Genomic DNA, 20302 nt, shown 5'->3' on the forward strand with positions numbered 1-20302 from the left:
AAATACACAATGTGAGTACATAGACACAGGCATCGGGTGAAGCATACAGGAGAGCAGCACTATTCAGTAGAGAAGATGTGTGACAAGACCAGTTCAGTCTATAAGAGTCCAGTAACAGTGAGGAAGAAGCTGTTTTTGAATCTGTCAGTGCGTATTCTCAGTCTTTTCTATCTTCTGCCCGGTAGAAGAAGTTGGAAGAGAGAGTAAGCCGGGGCTTCAGGGGTCATGTCGGAGGCTCAATAGATTGGAGTGCTATTTTAAAATGGCGTCCTGATCTCTCCCTGCACTGAGGAGTTCCGGTGAGTGGGGCTCCTCTGTAGTAGGAAACAGACCAAGTGCGGCCTCAGCTACTCGTTTCCCACAGAGACCCTGGGCTGGATTCTCCTCCCCCCCACCCCGCTCGCTGCGCCATATTTTTGCCCAATCCGCCGACGGGATTCTCCGTTACGCCGGCCGGTCAATGGGGTTTCCCATTGTAGGGCAGCCCCGCGCCATCGGGAAACCCCCGGGCTGCCGGCAGAATGGAGAATCCCGCTGGCGGAGAATCCAGCCTCCTACATCTAAACAGAATCGCGTTACGTAGCATTGCGTTTTTTGGTGCTGAGAGCACCAGGAAACACGTGGCTAAAAGTGTTCACAATGGGACTCTAGTCCACTTGTTCCTCCCCTGGACCCAGATTCTCTGGGGTTTTTTCCCTTGCGCCTTTCCCATCCACTACTGTCTACAGTTCTAAAGTTTCCTGCCTCTACTCGGTATTAGTGGCACACGATAACTTGGATATTGTTTCACTGAATGTGGTACACCAATACATTTTCCGGGTGTTTGATGCCCGGGGCCTCTCACAAGGCCACATAGACCCAACTAGTTTTGTTACTTTTTAAAACTGTTATCAATCTCCAGAATGGTATGCACAGACATCTTTAGTATCTTTACAGAAAATGGTCATATCTTTCTCACAGTCTGAGGCAAACACTTCTGTAGTTTTAAATTAGCTTTGGAAGAACCCTTACTTCCGGCAAGGCTGTGTCTTGACTAAATTACCCATGCTGCCTTGTGCCCACAATGCAATTCTTCATGTGCTTCAGTCAGGGGACTGCTTCTCTTCGATGTCCCTGGTTACCGCCACGAGACACACTCTCCACGTAGCACCACCACGTAACTGGTCTGCATTAATTAACATAAAAGAAACAGCAGTTACATGATTAATACGTTAAAAAAAGCAAGTCAATATTATATTGGCTTACAAATTAAAGACATTCAAAATGGAATTAGACTGTTAACTGAAGAGGAGGAATGTGCAGAGTTAGGTGGAGAACGCAGGGGAAAGGCACTGAATAAATTGCCCGCTCAGAGAGCTGGTGCAGACCATGATGGACCGAATGGCCTTTTGCGTAATAATAATTCTGTGATTCTAATTTCTTCAGTACTGATCAAGGTCAGCAACCTGAAGTATTAACTCTCTCTCTCTCTTCAGTACTGCTGTCAGACCTGCTCAGAATTTCCCTTCTTGTTTTAGTTTCAGACTTGCTTTCGTTTGAAAGAACCATGTCTAAATAAATCATGGCACATCTCGTTTCCTGTTTCCACAGGCGGAGGCCTCCTTTTGCACCACGCATGTACATTGACTCTGAGAATGTATAACCAGCAAGACTGAATATAATAATAATAAAAGCAAATTACTGCGGATGCTGGAATTGGAAATAAAAGCAGGGCGCGATTTAGTGGCCGCGTCATGATTCGCTGAGAGCGTGACGAGGTTGGTAAATCACGTGAGAGGCCAAACTCGAGAACTGCGTCAGGCGCCAATCTGTTTGTGATCTAACCGGCCCTCTCCCGTTGGCGAAATCGGGATCACGGCATGGCGTGGTGAAAAACCAGTAATCACCACTTCAGCCCCATCTCTATACAATTAACGGGAGCGACCCCCGATCTAACGGCCTCCCCAGCGAGTAGGCATGTGGGCGCTGATTAGAACTTCTTTTTAAAAAGGTGAACCTGGCGGAAGGGCTGTTGCGGGGACCTATGGAGGTGAGTGGCCATCTTCGCTCACAGGCAAAGAGTCCGGGTACTCTAGGGTTGCTGCCCCAAGGCTCGGAGGGGGGTGGGGGAGCCACTGGGGTGACAGCCTCAGTCGGGGTGGGCAGCTATCGGTGTTGGGGGAGGGGCGTTGTGGAAGGGAGGATAGGCTTGGAGTGGTTGGTGGGGGGGGGGGGGAATGATGGGTGTCTCAGCGCCCGTGGGTCCACCATGCGAACCACTGGACCGCGTGGTCCCGTTCCAGGGGCAACCCCCGGCCCCCGCCCACCTGCCCCACCAACCACCCATAACTTCCACAGGCCTCTTGCTGCATGAAGGCTATAACTAATTGGGAATTAGCAATCAAAGTTAAGTCAGCAATTCCCAAGGGGATCCCTGTGGTTTGGCGTGCCCTGTAGCATGTGGGGCTTATTGCCCAGCATCCCATTCAGATTGTGATGCCTGGACACTGTGCCTGGGCACAGCTAGTGGCCAGACGCCAGAGGAGGAAGAGGAGCCCAGGATTCCATGATTGGGGAAATCGGGCATGGGATTGGTGCTCGGCTGGCATTGTGGAACAAAGTGTCAGAGGCATTAAATTGGTCAAGGTCAACAGATTTTAATGATGCACGTAAGTGTCCCCAATTGCTCCACTCTCCCAATGGTGCTGTCCCACTCTCCCCACCCCTCCTAGACCCAGCCACCACCCTTTTCGCTGCGCACCTCCCATGCCCTACACCCATACCCCCTCCTCCTCCCACTCAGCACTCCCTCCGTGATCCTCAACTTACTCTCTCTTCCAACGTGTTACTATGTGCTGAGGTTCTACCTGTCCCCAGTGTTGCACAGGGTGTGTCTGGGCACACTGCCGCAAAGATTCCAAGTAGTTGGGCCGTGCCACACAACCTGTCCCTCGTGCAAGCATTTGTACAGAGAAACACCTTTGACCACAAGTCCATCAGGCAGTGATCTGTATGTAATGTCCAAGACGACATCTGGGAAAAGGAGACGGTGGATCCTGTCGGATGGTTCCATGACCAGACTGTCAAGGTTATTTGGCAGAATGTCTCATCACCAGAACTTTAAAACAAGAAGCAGGACCTGGCTTGGTTGGTGGTGAGAACACTCCCTGTCAGATCCGTCCTACACACCCTCAGTCTCTGTGCCACTCGAGGTGACTGTGACGGGGAGAGACCGTTGTCCAACTCCTTGTCGAATGTTCCTTTGCAAAAAAGGACTAGAGTGAGATGGTGTCTTTTGTCGAGGTTCATCCTGAGCAGCTCCCTGACGGAGGATACTGTGATCTACGGGTTGTTGCCAGAGATGCACACCAAGACAAACATCAGCTTCTGCTGGAGGATAGTCAACTCGGTGAAAGATACTCTTTGGTCTGCTCGAAACTTGTTCGTCTTCCAGTGCAAAGCGTTGTACCTATCTGAGTGTTGCAGACTGACACATTCCAAAGCCCAGGGCTAAGAAAGCCCAGGGCTTCCCCAATGGGGGGAAGGTCACTGTCTAAGACCTTCCTGCCACAGTGAACTGGGGGAGTGAAATTGTATAGAAACCCAGTGAATATTACATACATCACAATTGTATGGAAGCACCTCAGAGTGCAACTTGATCTATGTAGAAAACATAACTATTATTGCACTTTCTGTCACGGCCATTTTGTTTTGTGGTGTTCTTTCAGATATTTTACAAATAAAGTATATTTTTGCATTGAAACAAATTAACTACCAGAGGGCGCTGTCCTCTTTTCAATACTGAACTCTCAAGCATCTCCCGTTCCAACATTACAGCTCCTCACTTTGTGGCCGGGAATTTCCAGGCTCCTTCCCATGGCATGTTTTCCATAGAAGGGAGCCGCCATTAGCCGCCAGCCGGATCTTCTGTTACCACCAAAGTCTCTGATGTTTTGAATATCTTGCCCACCCCGCTGCCGGGAACCCACCGTGGGTGAGGGAGGGGAGGAGTCACCTTCAGCAGGGCCAGGAAGTCCCACTGACAGGAATGGCTGGATGTGGTGGTATGTATTAGGGGTAGTACAGTACCTGTGATGCCAAGAGGCTATTGGTACACAGACACTGGGTCCTGATTGGATCTGCCGCCTGCTGGCTCCACCCAGTAAGGTGGAGTATAAGAACCCGGGTTCTCCCAGCAGCCACATTCTGTAACTGAGCTGCTGGGGAACAAGTCTGCTGAATAAAGCCTTCGATTGACTTCATTTCTTCTCGTCTCGTGAGTAATTGATTGTGCTACACTGGAGAAGCCTTTTTTTAAATAAATTTGAGTACCAATTAATTGTTTCCCATTAAGGGGCAATTTAGCATGGCCAATCCACCTAGCCTGCACATCTTTGGGTAGTGGGGGCGAAACCCACGCAAAATGTGCAAACTCCACACAGACAGTGACCCAGAGCTGGGATCGAACCTGGGACCTCAGCACCATGGGGCAGTAGTGCTCTCCAACTGCGCCACCGTGCAACCCTGCTCTCTGTCTTTTCTTATTGCTCCTGTTGTTCTGTCTGCTGATGCTGAAGGAAGTCTTACAAACGATCGTTTCTTTTGGCTGAATTTAAATGCTGCTGAACTCCGCAACGAAACAAAAACCTCAAACTCAACAAGTGTCCACACGAAACATAACCAACCATTTTTACTTCAGCACAGATGCAAATGACAGCAGTCAATCAGGTGTGTGACTCTTTGATGGTCAGACATAATATAGTAACCAGAGATAAGATCTTGATGTCTCAAATAGGAAAGGATGAAAAGACAGACAGTTTATCACATAATCTATAGACAATAGTGTGAAGCCATGAACTGTGAATGTGTTGCAGAACTGCAAAGAGCTTAACCTCATATAAGAAGTCTTACAACACCAGGTTAAAGTCCAACAGGTTTGTTTCAATGTCACTAGCTTTCGGAGCGCTGCTCCTTCCTCAGGTGAATGAAGAGGTCTGTTCCAGAAACACATATATAGACAAATTCAAAGATGCCAGACAATGCTTGGAATACGAGCATCAGCAAGTGATTAAATCTTTACATATCCAGAGATGGGGTATGTTTAGAACATAGAACATAGAACATAGAACAATACAGCGCAGTACAGGCCCCTCGGCCCACGATGTTGCACCGAAACAAAAGCCATCTAACCTACACTATGCCATTATCATCCATATGTTTATCCAATAAACTTTTAAATGCCCTCAATGTTGGCGAGTTCACTACTGTAGCAGGTAGGGCATTCCACGGCCTCACGACTCTTTGCGTAAAGAACCTACCTCTGACCTCTGTCCTATATCTATTACCCCTCAGTTTAAAGTTATGTCCCCTCGTGCCAGCCATATCCATCCGCGGGAGAAGGCTCTCACTGTCCACCCTATCCAACCCCCTGATCATTTTGTATGCCTCTATTAAGTCTCCTCTTAACCTTCTTCTCTCCAACGAAAACAACCTCAAGTCCGTCAGCCTTTCCTCATAAGATTTTCCCTCCATACCAGGCAACATCCTGGTAAATCTCCTCTGCACCCGCTCCAAAGCCTCCACGTCCTTCCTATAATGCGGTGACCAGAACTGTACGCAATACTCCAAATGCGGCCGGACCAGAGTTCTGTACAGCTGCAACATGACCTCCCGACTCCGGAACTCAATCCCTCTACCAATAAAGGCCAACACTCCATAGGCCTTCTTCACAACCCTATCAACCTGGGTGGCAACTTTCAGGGATCTATGTACATGGACACCTAGATCCCTCTGCTCAGCCACACTTTCAAGAACTTTACCATTAGCCAAATATTCCGCATTCCTGTTATTCCTTCCAAAGTGAATCACCTCACACTTCTCTACATTAAACTCCATTTGCCACCTCTCAGCCCAGCTCTGCAGCTTATCTATATCCCTCTGTAACCTGCTACATCCTTCCACACTATCGACAACACCACCGACTTTAGTATCATCTGCAAATTTACTCACCCACCCTTCTGTGCCTTCCTCTAGGTCATTGATAAAAATGACAAACAGCAACGGCCCCAGAACAGATCCTTGTGGTACTCCACTTGTGACTGTACTCCATTCTGAACATTTCCCATCAACCACCACCCTCTGTCTTCTTTCAGCTAGCCAATTTCTGATCCACATCTCTAAATCACCCTTAATCCCCAGCCTCCGTATTTTTTGCAATAGCCTACCGTGGGGAACCTTATCAAACGCTTTGCTGAAATCCATATACACCACATCAACTGCTCTACCCTCGTCTACCTGTTCAGTCACCTTCTCAAAGAACTCAATAAGGTTTGTGAGGCATGACCTACCCTTCACAAAGCCATGCTGACTATCCCTGATCATATCATTCCTATCTAGATGATTATAAATCTTGTCCCTTATAATCCCCTCCAAGACTTTACCCACTACAGACGTGAGGCTCACCGGTCTATAGTTGCCGGGGTTGTCTCTGCTCCCCTTTTTGAACAAAGGGACCACATTTGCTGTCCTCCAGTCCTCTGGCACTATTCCTGTAGCCAATGATGACATAAAAATCAAAGCCAAAGGTCCAGCAATCTCTTCCCTGGCCTCCCATAGAATCCTAGGATAAATCCCATCAGGTCCCGGGGACTTATCTATTTTCAGCCTGTCCAGAATTGCCAACACCTCTTCCCTACGTACCTCAATGCCATCTATTCTATTAGCCTGGGGCTCAGCATTCTCCTCCACAACATTATCTTTTTCCTGAGTGAATACTGACGAAAAATATTCATTTAGTATCTCGCCTATCTCTTCAGACTCCACACACAATTTCCCATCCCTGTCCTTGACTGGTCCTACTCTTTCCCTAGTCATTCGCTTATTCCTGACATACCTATAGAAAGCTTTTGGGTTTTCCTTGATCCTTCCTGCCAAATACTTCTCATGTCCCCTCCTTGCTCGTCTTAGCTCTCTCTTTAGATCCTTCCTCGCTACCTTGTAACTATCCATCGCCCCAACCGAAACTTCACACTTCATCTTCACATAGGCCTCCTTCTTCCTCTTAACAAGAGATTCCACTTCCCTGGTAAACCACGGTTCCCTCACTCGACGCCTTCCTCCCTGTCTGACCGGTACATACTTATCAAGAACACGCAGTAGCTGATCCTTGAACAAGCCCCACTTATCCAGTGTGCCCAACACTTGCAGCCTACTTCTCCACCTTATCCCCCCCAAGTCACGTCTAATGGCATCATAATTGCCCTTCCCCCAGCTATAACTCTTGCCCTGCGGTGTATACTTATCCCTTTCCATCATTAACGTAAACGTCACCGAATTGTGGTCACTGTCCCCAAAGTGCTCTCCTACCTCCAAATCCAACACCTGGCCTGGTTCATTACCCAAAACCAAATCCAACGTGGCCTCGCCTCTTGTTGGCCTGTCAACATATTGTTTCAGGAAACCCTCCTGCACACACTGTACAAAAAACGACCCATCTATTGTACTCGAACTATATCTTTTCCAGTCAATATTTGGAAAGTTAAAGTCTCCCATAATAACTACCCTGTTACTTTCGCTCATATCCAGAATCATCTTCGCTATCCTTTCCTCTACATCCCTAGAACTATTAGGAGGCCTATAAAAAACTCCCAACAGGGTGACCTCTCCTTTCCTGTTTCAAACTTCAGCCAATACTACCTCGGAAGAAGAGTCCCCATCTAGCATCCTCTCCGCCACCGTAATACTGCTCTTGACTAGCAGCGCCACACCTCCCCCTCTTTTGCCTCCTTCTCTGAGCTTACTAAAACACCTAAACCCCGGAACCTGCAACATCCATTCCTGTCCCTGCTCTATCCATGTCTCCGAAATGGCCACAACATCGAAGTCCCAGGTACCAACCCACGCTGCCAGTTCCCCTACCTTGTTTCGTATACTCCTGGCATTGAAGTAGACACACTTCAAACCACCTACCTGAACGCTGGCCCCCTCCTGCGACGTCAAATCTGTGCTCCTGACCTCTATACTCTCATTCTCCCTTACCCTAAAACTACCTTTCTGCTCGGCGATTCTACGTTGTCTCGTGTCCTGAAGGTCGCCTTGGAGAACGCTTACCCGGAGATCAGAGGCTGAATGCCGTTGACTGCTGAGGTGTTCCCTGACTGGAAGGGAACATTCCTGCCTGGTAATTGTCGCGCGATGTCCATTCATTCGTTGTCGCAGCGTCTGCATGGTCTCGCCAATGTACCACGCTTCGGGACATCCTTTCCTGCAGCGTATGAGGTAGACAACGTTGGCCGAGTCGCACGAGTATGTACCGCGTACCTGGTGGTTGGTGTTCTCATGTGTAATGGTGGTATCCATGTCGATGATCTGGCACGTCTTGCCGAGATTGCCATGGCAGGGTTGTGTGGTGTCGTGGTCACTGTTCTGAAGACTGAGTAGTTTGCTGCAAATAATGGTTTGTTTGAGGTTGCGCGGTTGTTTGAAGGAAAGTAGTGGGGGTGTGGGGATGACCTTGGCAAGCACAGACCTTTGGGCAGCACTGTAGTATTGTGGATAGCACAATTGCTTCACAGCTCCAGGGTCCCAGGTTCGATTTGAGCTTGGATCGCTGTCTGTGTGGAGTCTGCACGTCCTCCCCATGTGTGCGTGGGTATCCTCCGGGTGCTCCGGTTTCCTCCCACAGTCCAAAGATGTGCGTGTTAGGTGGATTGGCCATGATAAATTGCCCTTAGTGTCCAAAAATTGCCCTTCGTGTCCAAAATTGCCCTTAGTGTTGGGTGGCGTTACTGGGTTATGGGGATAGGGTGGAGGTGTTGACCTTGGGTTGGGTGCCCTTTCCAAGAGCTGTTGCAGACCCAATGGGCCGAATGGCCTCCTTCTGCACTGTAAATTCTATGATGATAAGATGTTCATCGTCATCGATGACGTGTTGAAGGCTGTGAAGAAGATGACGTAGTTTCTCCGCTCCGGGAAAGTACTGGACGACGAAGAGTATTCTGTCTGTTGTGTCCCATGTCTGTCTTCTGAGGAGGTCAGTGCGGTTTTTTGCTGTGGCGCGTTGGAACTGTCGATCGATGAGTCGAGCGCCATATCCCGTTCGTACGAGGGCATCTTTCAACGTCTGTAGATGTCTGTTACGCTCATCCTCATCTGAGCAGATCCTGTGTATACGGAGAGCTTGTCCATATGGGATGGTTTCTTTAATGTGTTTAGGGTGGAAGCTGGAGAAGTGGAGCATCGTGAAGTTATCCATGGGTTTGCGGTAAAGCGAAGTGCTGAGGTGACCGTCCTTGATAGAGACGAGTGTGTCCAAGGATGCAACTGATTTTGGAGAGTAGTCCATGGTGAGTCTGATGGTTGGATGGAACTTATTGATGTCATCGTGTAGTCGGCTCTGTGATTCTTCGCCGTGGGTCCAAAGGAAAAAATTGTCATCGATGTATCTGGTGTATAACGTCGGTTCAAGGTCCTGTGCGGTGAGTCCTATCGTTTCAGGCAATGGGACCCTGTGTGAGAACCTCTCTGGCTACATCGAGGGCATCTTGAAACCCATCGCACAAGGTACACCCACAATTCACACCTCTTTAACCTGGGGTTACCCCATCTCTGGATCTGTAAAGATTTAATCACCTGCTAATACTCGTATTCCAAACATTGTCTGGCATCTTTGAATCTGTCTATATATATGTTTCTGGAACATACCTCTTCATTCACCTGAGGAAGGAGCAGCGCTCCGAAAGCTAGTGACATCGAAACAAACCTGTTGGACTTTAACCTGGTGTTGTAAGACGTCTTACTGTGCTCACCCCAGTCCAACGCCGGCATCTCCACAATCATGTAACACTCACAGAGGGAGTGTTGGTCAAATGTGTTGAAAAGATTTGTATTATTTTCCATCAGATAAGGGACTACTCCAAAAGACATGTCTCTCACTCCCCCTAATTCTGGAATTCTTTGAGGATGTAACAAGTAGCGATGACGAGGGGGAGGCAGTGGATGTGGTTTAGCTGGACTTCCAGAAGGCTTTCGACAAAGTCCCATATAAGGGGCGAGATTCTCTGGCCTCCCAGCTGCGTGTTTCTCGGTGGCGGGAGACAGCGTGCCATTCACCGGCGGTGGGATTCTCTGCTCCCGCCGCTGTCAATGGGAATTCTCATTGAAGCCACCCCACGCCGCCAGGAGGGGGTGCCCTGCCAGCAGGACAGGAGAATGCCACGCCAGCGAACGGCCAGAGAATTCCGGCCAAGGCATTACTGTATAAAATTAAAGCACATGAGATTGGGGGTAGTGACTTGAGATGGATAGAAAACTGGTTGGCAGACAGGAAACAGAGAGTCGGGGTAAACTGATCCTTTTCCATATGGCAGGCAGTGACTAGCGGGATACCATAGGGATCAGTGCTGGAGCCCCAGCCATTCACAATATATATTCATTATATAGATGAGGGATCTAAATGTAATATCTGAAATTTATAGACGACACAAAGTCGGGTGGTGGGTGAGCTGTGAGGAGGATACAGAGATCCTTCAGTGTGCTTTGGACAGGCTGGGTGAGTGGGCAAATGCATGGCAGATGTAGTACAATGTGGATAAATGTGAAGTTATCCACTTTGGCAGCAAAAATAGGAAGGCAGAATACTATTATCTGAATGACTATAGATTGAGAGAGGGGAATGTGCAATGAAACTTGGGAGTTCTTGTACACCGGTCGCTGAAAGTAAGCATGCAGGTGCAGCAGGTGGTAAAGAAGGCAAATGGTCTGAGAGGATTCGGTACAGGAGCAGGGATGTCTTTCTGCAATTCTACAGGGCCTTGATGAGACTACATGTGGAATATTGTATGTACTTCCAGTCCTTTACGCAAGGAAGGATGTTCTTATTATAGAGGGAATGCAGTCAAGATTTACCGCACTGATTCCTGGAATGGCGGGTCTGATGTATGAGGACAGATTGAATCGGTTAGGAATACATTCACTGGAGCTTAGAAGAATGAGGGAAAATCTCATTGAAACAGCAGGGGGTGATTCTCCGTACCACCAGCCCCATTTTCTGACGGGTCGCGCCCGCGCCAGCAGCAGGATTCTCCGCTCCCGCCACCGACCAATGGGGTTTCCCATTATGGCCCCACCCCCCCGACGTGTGGGCATGGGTGCTCTGCGGAGCATCCCGCCGATGGAGAACTCCCGCAGCAGGGCTGGGATTCTTTCATCCTCCCTTTGAATCATGGTATCCCGACAGTGCAGAAGGAGGCCACTCGGCCCATCGAATCTGCATCGGCCCTTGGAAAGAGCACCTTACTTAAGCCTATGCCTCCACCTATCCCCGGTAACACTGCCTAACCTTTTGAACACTAAGGGGCAATTTAACCGGGCCAATTCACCTAACCTGCACAGCTTTGGACTGTGGGAGGAAAGCAGAGCACCCGGAGGAAACCCACGCACACAGGGAGAAAGTGCAAACTCCACACAGTCTCCCAAGGCCGAAACTGAACCCGGGTCCCTTATGCTGTGAGGCAGCATGCTAACTACTGTGCCACAGTGCCTCCCTATAAAATTCTAACAGGACTAGAGAGGTTCAAAGGGCCAAATGACCTCCTCCTGCTTATATGTTTCCATGTTTCAAATCGACAAGACACCATTCCCCTTGCAGCAAATGTATTACTCTATAACCAGTAAGAGATCCTTCCTGTCCACACATCTGTAATTCCTCTTGTTCAGTATCCGATCCTTCCTTTACACGTACCTGTAATTTCCCCTAATCAATACAAAACTCTTCCCCTTCCTGTCATCACCCCTAACCATTTTCATTTACCTTCCATATCTCATTAGTCCTTTATTTTAACTAACCTTGTTGATTGAAACCCTCATCTTCTCTTTTCAAGTATATTTTGGTGCAGATTAGGCCATTTTGAGGTAATGATTATTAAGATGCTTTACTTCAAAATGACAACTTGACATTGAGAACACGAGACAAGGGGAACTCTGCAGTGTTGAAATGTGAGATGTTTATTTTGACACCAACAGAAGTGTCAAACGTGAAACAATGCTGGAGCAGCTCGGCAAGACAGCTGAACAAAAGCATCTTCAGGATTTATTTGTAATCTTGTGCACGAGTAAGTTCAGCATGTACAGTTAATGAGGAAACAGAGAGCCCTTTAGATTTTCGGCACCAAAATTGTGCATTTATGAGAGAATAATGAAGGTTTTCTGGAGAATGGTGCAGCAGCAGAGATATACTTTCGTACCTTTATACCACCAGAGCACAGCACAGAGTGTAAAAAATCACAAGTTGATCAACAGTTTGACAGGATGATGATGTTGTTATTTTCGCATCTTTGCACTCTTCCCTTGGAGAGCAATAGAAAAAGCTAAATTAACTCTGAAAACAAAAAGAATAAAAAGTGAAAGCAATTTAAAATGTTGGTGAAATTCTGGTGCTTGGAATTCAAAATGACATGAATGAACGGGAAACACTACTTAATGGAGAGATTTTACACATGGAAGGGATGACTGCAACATGGTTACATAGCGAATTCATTGACAGCTAAATATTACCAGATAAAACACATTTAGGAAGAAAAAGAATGTGTGGTAACAGAGAGGTTGCACGAGTTAATGGTACATAAGTCATAGAAAGGAAGAGGGGAACAAACAGCAAGTGTTACAAAATGTATATGGGTTGAGAAAATAATTAAGAAAAAGTTCCATCAACTAGAAAGAAAGAGATGAAGGAGAAAAGGGAATTGTGTTTTGCATTGTTATGACTGTAGGAATTTTTAATATAGATTGTATTATATATATATATACATGTATGGCAGTAATGCTATTAAAAGCCTGGGTTAAGTGTATATAACTGTTGCAGTAATATTTTTTAAAATCCTGGTTTAACATACAGGCAGCTGGCGTGTCTGCAAAAGATGCAATTAAGATGTCATAAAACTGAGAAAATCATGCATTCCAATCATGTACTTGTTTAGCCATATGGGGTTAATAGAATTTTGTTTCTCGAAAGAAGGTCTGGGGTGTCGCGAATTGAAGGATTACAGATAAGAGCGCAGAAGAGGCCATTTCGCTGATTGAGTCTACACCGACAAATGAAAAACACCCTACCTAATCCTATTTGCCAGCACTTGGTCCATAGCCTTGAATGTTATGACATAAGTGCTCATCCAAGTATTTTTTAAAGGATATGAGGCCATCTGCATCTACGATCCTCCCAAGCAGTGCATTTCAGGCCATCACCACCTTCTGGGTAAAAATATATTTCCTCACACCCCACCAAACACCCTGCCCCTCACCTTGAACTTGTATCTCCTGGTGACTGACCCTTTAACTAAGGGGAACAGCTGTTCCCGATCCACCCTGCCCGTGCCCTGCATGAGTGATTGAAGGATTGTGTTCACAGGGCAGCACGGTAGCATAGTGGTTAGCACAGTTGCTTCACAGCTCTGGAGTCCCCGATTCGATTCTCGTCTGGGTTACTGTCTGTGCGGAGTCTGCACGTTCTCCCCGTGTTTGTGTGGGTTTCCTCTGGGTGCTCAGGTTTCCTCCCACAGTCCAAAGATTTGCATGTTAGGTGGATTGGCCATGCTAAATTGCCGTTAGTGTCTGAAAAAAGGTTAAGTGGGGGTTACTGGGTTACGGGGATTGGGTAGATACATGGGCCTGAGTCAGGTGCTCTTTGTAAGGGCCGGTGCAGACTCGATGGGCCGAATGGGCCTCCTTCTACGCTGTAAATTATGTGATTCTTTGATTCTACATTGTATTTATCCTTCGTTAAGATGGTCATGAGATGGGCAGCACGGTGGCACAATGGTTAGCACCGCTGCCTCATGGCGCTGAAGTCCCAGATTTGATCCCGGCTCTGGGTCACTGTCTGTGTGGAGTTTGCACATTCTCCCCATGTTTGCGTGGGTTTCATCTCCACAACCCAAAGATGTGCAGGCTAGATGGATTGGCCATGCTAAATTGCCCCTTAATTGGGAAAAAATGAATTGGGTAATTGAAATTTTTTTTTTTAAAAGGTGGTCATGAGACAGTTAGTGTGGTAGCGATGATGTAATTAACGGGAGCAGCCATGTGTGCAGCAAGCAGTTTCATGTTTTTAGCCAAACAGAGACAGAAGGATTTGCAGGCTGTAACCAAAAGGGTTTCTCTCTACTTTTCTAAGAGGAAAACTCTACAAAATAGTACAGCAAGTTTCCTGTGTTTGCTCACTTGATTTATAGGTGGCTTTTGATCTGCTACTTTGCTAAAACCTTGCTCAGTTGGAAACAGAAGGAAAAAGGTAGTAGTTAAAGTGTTTCCCTGGTTTTTTTTTAGAACTTAATGTTAACTTAACTTTAATTGTAGAACTATTTTTCGCTGATGTTAATGTGGTTACTCCTGTGTTGATAATAACATTTGTTTGAACATAAAAGTTCCCTATTTGTCACTGGAATCATTCTGGAGCAAAGTACCCTTTCCTCACTGTTGACAAATTGAAAAATTGTTGGGGTTCCACTTCTGGTTTACAATATAAGTCGGGGTCTGGTACCGTAACAACAGGATAGACAAGACTCCTTTCTAAGTCAGTACATCAGAAAGCTAACAAGGAAAGAATCACTAAAACAAAAGCAAAATGCTGCAGAATTCAAACAAAAAGTGCTGGGAACACTCAGTGGGTCAGGCAGCATCTGTGGAGAGAGAAACTTGTTTCAACTCAAGGACCTTTCTTCAGAGCTGCCATTCTGAAGAAAACCTTTGTTCGTGGTCTTGGCATGAACAATGATGACAAACAGATAGGAAATGGAAGAACTTCTCAGTGATAGTGATCACAACCCTTCAAAGTCCAACATCAGGATCAACAGTGACTTGAGGCAATGGTGGAAATAATAAATGGGAAAAGAGAAATGATAAGGAAATGTGGTTTTTAATAATAATCTTTATTGTCACATGTAGGCTCACATTAACATTGCAATGAAGTTACTGTGAAAAGCCCCGAGACGCCACATTCTGGTGCCTGTCCAGGGACACTGAGGGAGAATGTCCAAATTACCTTTAGGGATTTGTGGGAGGAAACCGGAGCACCCGGAGGAAGCCCACGCAGACACGGGGAGAACGTGCAGACTCCACACAGACAGTGACCCAAGCCGGGAATCGAACCTGGGACCCTGGCGCTGTGAAGCAACAGTGCTAACCACTGTGCTACCTTGCCGCCCCAGAGGTTGGAGACATACAGGCGGCGGCAGAGAACAGGGCACGTGCATGGCACGGACACTGACGTCACATGCCCATCCGTGCTTCGAGTGCAAAATCATGGAGGAGGAAGAACTGAAGATGGATCATTTTGTATTATGGAAGAGAGTGCCAGAGACACAAACAGGCCAGGATCTCACAACTGGATCTGTTGGAGAGAGCGCCTCAGGAGAGTCCACAGCAGGACAAAGCAGTGGGAGGAAACCAACGCAGACACGGGGAGAACTTGTAGACTCCACACAGATAGTGAACTAAGCCACGAATCGAACCTGGAACACTGGCGCTGTGAAACAACTGTGCTAACCACTGTGCTATCGTGCTGCCCAGATGATTTCTTGAGGTATAGCATTGTTAATTTTGCTCATGCAAATCAGGATCCAAAGCCCATGTGTGTTATATACAGGGAAGTACTGGCAAATGAAAGTTTAAAATCTTCAAAACTTCAACGGCATTTTAAGGCTAAGCTTGGCGAGTTTGAGGGCCAACCTCTTGATTTTTTTCAAAGAATACAGTGAGAACTTAAATAGTCAGCTGAAGTCCTTAGCAGAAATGTAACACTGAATGAAAAAGCGAGTGAGATCGTGAGCACCAAGCAGACTGTCGCATTGAAGGTAAGCAATAATGGGTGTGTTGCGAAGGTCGGCCGGCGTGGGTTGCGAAGGTCGGCCGACTGGTAAAAGTGGGTTGCCGGAAATAAAACTTGAAAAACACTGATCTAAAGGAAGGATTGAATCCAAAGTAAAAGACACATAAGAAATTCTGACAAGAAAAAAGAAAATGTGAAGTGTTTAAGAGACAACTTAATTGAACCATTAGGAAGGCAAAGAGAAATTACAAAATCAAATTATTGCAGGCTACAAAACATGTTCTATTGATACATGCTTAAGAACGTGAGCAGTAAGGAAGGGATAGAATTATTAAATGATAAGCAGATTTATGTTCCTGCATGGAAAGTGGAATGTATAACAAAATCAGAAAACTATCGACCAGACAGCGCAACATGAGTGATGGAAAAGAAGACATGATAGAAAATCTCCTTGAGCCAGAAAATAATATTTTAAAACCTAAGACTCGACCATGCTTAACTGTTCCAGGGTGAGAGTCTTTAGGTATGTAGAGGAACTGAAGAAGTTGAATGTTACGGTGGACGATATTAAGAGTAGATTTGATCAAATCATCAAATCATTACAGTGTTCAAATCTGGGGCGAAATTCTCCCCCAACGGCACGATGTCCGCCGACTGGCGCCCAAAATGGCGCCAATCAGACGGGCATCGCGCTGCCCCAAAGGTGCGGAATGCTCCGCATCTTTGGGGGCCGAGCCCCAACATTGAGGGGCTAGGCCGACGCTGGAGGGATTTCCGCCCCGCCAGCTGGCAGAAACGGCGTTTGTTGCCCCGCCAGCTGGCGCGGAAATGACATGTCGGGGCGGCGCATGCGCAGGAGCGTCAGCGGCCGCTGACAGTTTCCCACGCATGCGCAGTGGGGAGAGTCTCTTCCGCCTCCGCCATGGTGGAGACCATGGCGGAGGCGGAAGGGAAAGAGTGCCCCCCACGGCACAGGCCCGCCCGTGGATCGGTGGGCCCCGATCGCGGGCCAGGCCACCGTGGGGGCACCCCCCGGGTCAGATCGCCCCCAGGACCCCGGAGCCCGCCCACGCCGCCTTGTCCCGCCGGTAAATACCTACTTTAATTTACGCCGGCGGGACAGGCAATTTCTCGGCGGGACTTCGGCCCATCCGGGCCGGAGAATCGAGCGGGGGGGGGGGGGGGGGCCGCCAACCGGCGTGGCCCGATTCCCGCCCCCGCCGAATATCCGGTACCGGAGACTTCGGCAACCGACGGGGGCGGGATTCACGGCGGCCAACGGCCATTCTCCGACCCGCTGGGGGGTCGGAGAATGACGCCCCATGAGTGGTTTTGAGAAAGTAAATATTTAGAAATTGTTTCCAGTGAATGCAGGATGAGTAATTGGAGGTCGCAAATCTAATGGATGCTATTCTCCGCCCCACACCGGGTGGGAGAATCGACGGGGCGCCGGGTGAATCGCGCCATGCTGCCCCGACCCCAGCACGCGATTCTCCCACCCCCCCGGAAACCAGCGGCGCGCGATTCGTACCGGGCCGCTCGGCGAACCGGCGAGCGGCGATTCTCCGGCCGGATGGGCCGAGCGGCCGCTACGACATGAAAGGTCCCCGCCGGCGTGTCCACCACTGGTCGCTGCCGACGGGAACTCTGAGGGAATGCTGGGGGTTCAGCCTGTGGGGGTAGAGGGGGTGCTCCTTCACCGGGGTGGCCTCCGATGGGGTCTGCCCACGATCGGGGCCCACCGATTGGCGGGCCGGCCTCTTTCCCCCCCCACCCCCCCCCCCCAGGCCTACCTCCTTCCGCGCGCGGCCCCAGAACACCGTCTCCATGTTGGTGAGGGGCCGGCGTGCGTAAGACAGTCCCAGTGCAAGCGCAGGATGGCGCGGCCCAACAAAGACAAAGACCCAACAGAATGTGGGTCCTACAGGCCCGTTTCGCTGCTCAATGTCGACGCAAAAGTGCTGGCCAAAATCCTCGCCAGGCGACTGGAGAACTGGCATTCCAGGGGTGGTGGCAGAAAGCCAGACAGGCTTTGTTAAGGGTAGATAGCTAACGTCGAACAACAGGCATCTGCTAAACGTGATAACGACCCCATCGGGGGAGAGCACACTGAGGTGACCGTTTCCCTGGACGCAGGAAAATCTTTCGCCAGAGTTGAGTGGAATTACCTCATAGAGGTAATGGAGTGGTTTGGGTTTGGAGCAGGACTCACCGCCTGTATGAAGCTCTTTTACAATGTTCCAGTGATGAGCATGTGGAGAAACACCGCCAGCTCTTAGTGCTTCCAACTGACAGAGACAAAAGGCAGGGATGCCCGCTGTCCCTGCTGCTGGTCGCCATAGTGATCGAGCCACTAGCAGTTGCACTTGGAGCGACAATGAATTGGAAGGGGATCTGGAGGGGAGGCAGAGAGCACAGCATCTTGCTCTATGCTCTCATGGCGCTCTGGAAAGAGTTTGGAACCTTCTCAAGCTACAAACTCAACCTGAGCAAAAGTAAGATGTTCCTCGTGAACCCACAAGGGCGAGGGGGCAGAGCTGGAGAGACTGCCATTTAAACAAGCCCAAAACAAATTCCACTACCTGGGGATCCAAATCACGGATCCACATATATAATCTGGCCAGTCTTGTGGAGGAAGTTAAAAAGGACCTGCAGAGGTGGGACACACTCCAACTCTCCCTGGCGGAGATGAACGTACTGCCCAGGTTCCTCTTCCTGTTCAGACCTAGACTGACCCATATCCCCAAGGCCTTCCTCAACTCTTGCCGTTTGTTTGTGTGTGGGTGGTGTTTTGTTATGTTTCCTTTGTAACATAAGCGGCTTCCTTGTGTTGTCAAGGAAGGTCGAGACGTGTAAATAACTTCAACTCATTTATTTACACTATGTACACTTTTTTAACTTGAGTTCGACACTACTGCTAATCCTATTGTAGCTACCTAACTGACTAACCAGCTGCTGTCTTCCACGTGGTGGGTGTGATAATGAATCAACCCTGTGCCTCTCCTCACTGACTGTCTCCACTGGCCAAAGGGGCTGATCATGTGTGTGGTGTCCTTTATGTATGGGTTGGTGTAATGCTCCCCTGTGGTCGTGTCACCTCCTTGTGTATCGTGAATGTCCATTGGTCGCCTCCCACCTAACTTATCTATTGGTTGAGTGTGTGTGTGTGTGTGATGTTTCTGGTGCTCCCTCTAGTGTCTGTCTAGCTTACATGTATTTACAGTGATGCACATCACCACAGGTGGCGGGGGAAGAACCCAAAGATCCCCCTAAACTTCCTGCAAAGAATGAGAAGCATGGGGTGCCTGGCCCTCGCAAGCCTGCAATATTACCACTGGCAGCAACGGCGAAAGAGTAAAGGGATTGATAAATGAACCAGAAGTAGAATGAGTAAAAAAGGAGCACGGGTCCTGCATAGGGACATCTCTCTGGGCCCTGGCCAAGGCAGCACTCCCATCCCCACTGACCTAGCACTCTACAAACCCAGTGGTAATAGCCACGCTCCAGTCATTGAACCAGCTAAGATAACACTTGGTCTGCCAGAAATGTACATCAAGGGCACCATCTGCAATAATCATAGGTTCGTGCCAGCCAAAATGGACGCTACCTTCAAAAGACAGGACCGGGACACCGACAGCCAGCGACTCTACATGGACTACAGACTGACAACGCTAGAGGAACTAACAGAGAAGCTCCAAATGACAGGGGGGGGGAAACGAGCTATGATATATGCAAATTAAAAGCTTCCTACGAAGGGAAACAAAGACATACCCACGGGCACCGGAACACCCCCTCTTAGAAGAGCTACTAGATGTGGACAAATTGGGGGAGGAAACGGCGAGGACTTGTATGTGCGACTGCTGGGAAAGGCACGCTCCCCTCTGGATGAGCCAAGAGAAAAATGGGAGGATGAGCTCAGGTTTGAAATAGGGTGGGGATTTTGGAGCAGAGCACAGCACGGGGCCAACTCCACCTCCACATGCACAAGGCTGAGCCTAATACAGCTGAAAGTGGGACATAGGGCACACCTAACCAGAATCTGAATGAGCAGGTGCTTCCCGGATGTGGAGGACAAATGTGAACGGTGCCAGAGGGCCCAGCCAAACTCGCCCATGTGTTCTGGGTCTGCCCCAGACTTGTCGGTTTCTGGACAGCCTTCTTTGAGGCGATGCCCGAGGTTATAGGGGTGATGGTGGAGACATGGCCGAGAGCGGCAGTCTTTGGGGTATCAGACAAGCCAAAACTCTTTATGGGCAGGAGGGCAGAGGCCCTTGCCTTCGCCTCCCTGATCGCCTGCCGAAGAATCCTGCTCGGCTGGTGGTTAGCTACACCACCTAAAGCAGCAGACTGGCTGGCAGACCGGTCGGAATTTCTCCAAATGGTGAAGATCAAATTCACCTTCCAGGGGTCAGAAGAAGGCTTCCACAATACTTGGAGGCCATTCGACAACCTGTTCCATGACCTGTTTCTAGCCAGACGCCTATAGGTCAGGGGAAGGGGGAT

The 20302-nt window shown here is 48.6% G+C and overlaps 1 long non-coding RNA gene across 2 annotated transcripts in view; it reads right to left on the minus strand.

The window, feature by feature from the left end:
- Positions 1–20302, minus strand: part of LOC140390326 (uncharacterized) — a 55387-nt gene that overhangs the window by 6567 nt on the left and 28518 nt on the right. For both annotated transcript variants that reach the window (XR_011934612.1, XR_011934611.1), the window contains 2 exons: positions 12222–12355; positions 1012–1165 (listed from right to left, as the gene is read on the minus strand). This is a non-coding gene — a long non-coding RNA (uncharacterized lncRNA). The remainder of the gene's footprint in view (positions 1–1011; positions 1166–12221; positions 12356–20302) is intronic.

The sequence above is a fragment of the Scyliorhinus torazame genome, chromosome 14, assembly GCF_047496885.1.
Source record: "Scyliorhinus torazame isolate Kashiwa2021f chromosome 14, sScyTor2.1, whole genome shotgun sequence".
Taxonomy (NCBI): Eukaryota; Metazoa; Chordata; class Chondrichthyes; order Carcharhiniformes; family Scyliorhinidae; genus Scyliorhinus; species Scyliorhinus torazame.